Raw genomic sequence first — 2,641 nt, 5'->3', positions numbered from 1 at the left:
GGCTGCCAAACCAAAGGTCATTCATGCACTTTCTCAGGGAGAATTAATGGAAATGACTTTTTTTTTTCTTTGAGTACAGACTTGTTCCTGAATTCCTGAAAATTGTGAAGAGTTGGGTTTTTAAAAACATTTCTGAATTAAACGTTAGGCTAAAATAATAAGTTAACCCTTGTGCATCAATTTAAAAAAGTTACTCAGAGGTCCTTAGAGGACAAAAATATCTGTGTCAAAAAACTGCCATAATAATATTATATATTAATATTATTTTCCACTTTCACTGAGTTAATTGTTTTAACCAACATCAGTCCTGATCATAACTACCAAATATTCATTCATTTTCAGGATTTTAACCCTTTAAATGCCAGTTTGTTTATATAATGCCACTGTTGTTTTTTACACACACACACACACACACATTTCTCAATACAAACATACAAAACACACTCTGACATCCATATCAACACACACACACACACACACACAATTTTAGTTGCATCATTTATTCAATTGGCCTGCAGTGCTCTATAATACAGCAAACTAAACCCTAAAAAAAAAAAAAAAAAAAAAAAAAAAAATAGGGGAAAAGCATGTACTTGCTCCATAGGCTAAACATGAGAAAAATGGTGCCATCTGGTGGAAAATATTAGAAATGTAAATTTTGAATCCAGGGCTCCTGAAAGCATAATATCATAGAATTCATGATTTTATGCTTTAATGGCACTGGGATCAAATATTGCAGTTTTAATGGGTTTCAATGGGGACATTTTTGTCCTGAAAGTCCTGAGTGTAACTATTTTGTGTATTATAGATGTATTACAGGAACTGAGGTTGAAATATCAAAATTCCCCCAAAAATACACACCTTTGGCTAAATGTATGAAGTTGGAATTAACACCAAAATGATCGAAAAAACAAAAATGTCCCGAAGGTCGCACAAGGGTTACATCACATAATGCAACAGGCATTCATGTTTGTTTACTACATTTTTATATTCAAATAAGAGTGAGCAGGCACCCCCATGTCACAGCCAATCATCGGGACTAGAGTGTAGAGGGGCGGAGCTTGTGACCGAACACAGCTCACCTTTCTAACCCACGCTCAGGTGACCGAGGGATCGCGGTGACGTCAGAGGTCCCTAGATCTTTAAAGTGGGATCTGACATACTCAACAGAAGTTACGACACTGAAAATGACACGCTATTGTAATCGGAATATGACACAACAGCTGCTGAGCTGGAAGTTAAGGTGTCGGCGAAAAGAAGTGACTGGACTTTAAAGGCGAGGCGAGGGAGGTACGTGTTATTTCACAATACTGTCCTTGTTGTTAATGCTTTATTTGTACGTATAGTATCTTTATATATATATATATATATATATATATATATATATATATATATATATATATATATATATATATATATTATCATTATGTACTACTGATTGAGTTTCCAGCCTCAACGTGAAGTGCAGGTTGTTCTAGGTTGTCTGCTTATTTACAAAACTAGACTACCTGGTTAATAAACACATTTAAATGCTCCTAAAGATGTCCAGAAAGTTGGAGTGGTTTTATTCTTCTAGCATAGTGCTATTTAAAGTTCTGAAGCAATTGCTTGACTTCTTATTTACTTGTGATATGATTACTATAAATAACTATTATAGTGATACACAGTTTGCACTTACGCTTTTGAGGAACAAGCTTAAGTGTTAATGTTGGTTAATGTTATATTTTGTCACATCACATCTATATTTTATATATGCATCCTTTTTATTTTTTTATTTAAGTTATAAAAGCAAGAGATGGGTGTAAGTTCAACATGTCTATGGTCTGTCAGATACACTGATAAATGCAGACAGACTGAAGAGAGTGTTTACATAGGCGGAAACTGGGAAAACAAAGGAGTTGAATATAATGTAAAGGTAAACATGATGATGGTATACTTGGATGGTAAGAACAGAATAGTGGAAGAGAGAAAATCACAGGGGGAAGGGGGCTCTGTGCTTTGAGAACTGTATTCAGTACAGAGGGTTGTCAGTACACTTGATGAAGTGTCCCACTGTGATATTTACTCTTAAGCACAGGTGAAAGAAGTCACAAACACTGGAAGTTTTGTTGCTGTTTGCACCTCACTGATATAATCGTGTGGCTTCATGGCAAGTCAAAACTTTTATATATATATATATATAAAAGCATGATTGTTTTACTGTACAAAAATATTTTTGGTACTTTCCACTTAGTATAAGTGTAACCAGTCCTGCTTGACCCACTCAGAGCGGGATTCGAACCGGGGTCTCTGGCATGGGAAGTGGGCATGCTAACGAGGAGTCTAAAAGCTACATCTGTGCCTCCTGAGGCTAGGGGAGTGAAGTTTACACACTGCACAGCTACCTACCAGCTGGTTACTGTTACACTCACCCCCCTAAACCCCACTCCCATCCGGGTCACGGTACCACTGGAACCAGTCCTGCTTAACCCACTCTGAGCGGGATTCAAACCGGGGTCTCTGGCATGGGAGGCAGGCATGCTAACGAAATTGAAGAACAACCTTGTGTGATGTAATTTACAACAAACTCTAGCCAAACAGAAGATGTTTTTGAGATTGTTTCGGTGGTACGTAACAGCTCAGCAGGGCAAATTTCTTATCG

At 37.0% G+C, this 2,641-nt stretch overlaps 1 protein-coding gene across 2 annotated transcripts in view; it reads left to right on the top strand.

Annotated features, from left to right (window-relative positions):
* The first annotated feature begins 1,125 nt into the window (after positions 1-1,125).
* Positions 1,126-2,641, top strand: part of fhip1aa (FHF complex subunit HOOK interacting protein 1Aa) — a 45,251-nt gene continuing 43,735 nt past the window's right edge. For both annotated transcript variants that reach the window (XM_051705016.1, XM_051705015.1), the window contains exon 1: positions 1,126-1,290. The gene's annotated coding sequence lies outside the window, so the exon portion shown is untranslated. The remainder of the gene's footprint in view (positions 1,291-2,641) is intronic.

The sequence above is a fragment of the Myxocyprinus asiaticus genome, chromosome 8, assembly GCF_019703515.2.
Source record: "Myxocyprinus asiaticus isolate MX2 ecotype Aquarium Trade chromosome 8, UBuf_Myxa_2, whole genome shotgun sequence".
Classification (NCBI taxonomy): domain Eukaryota; kingdom Metazoa; phylum Chordata; class Actinopteri; order Cypriniformes; family Catostomidae; genus Myxocyprinus; species Myxocyprinus asiaticus.
This window is presented reverse-complemented; position numbering and strand designations above follow the sequence as displayed.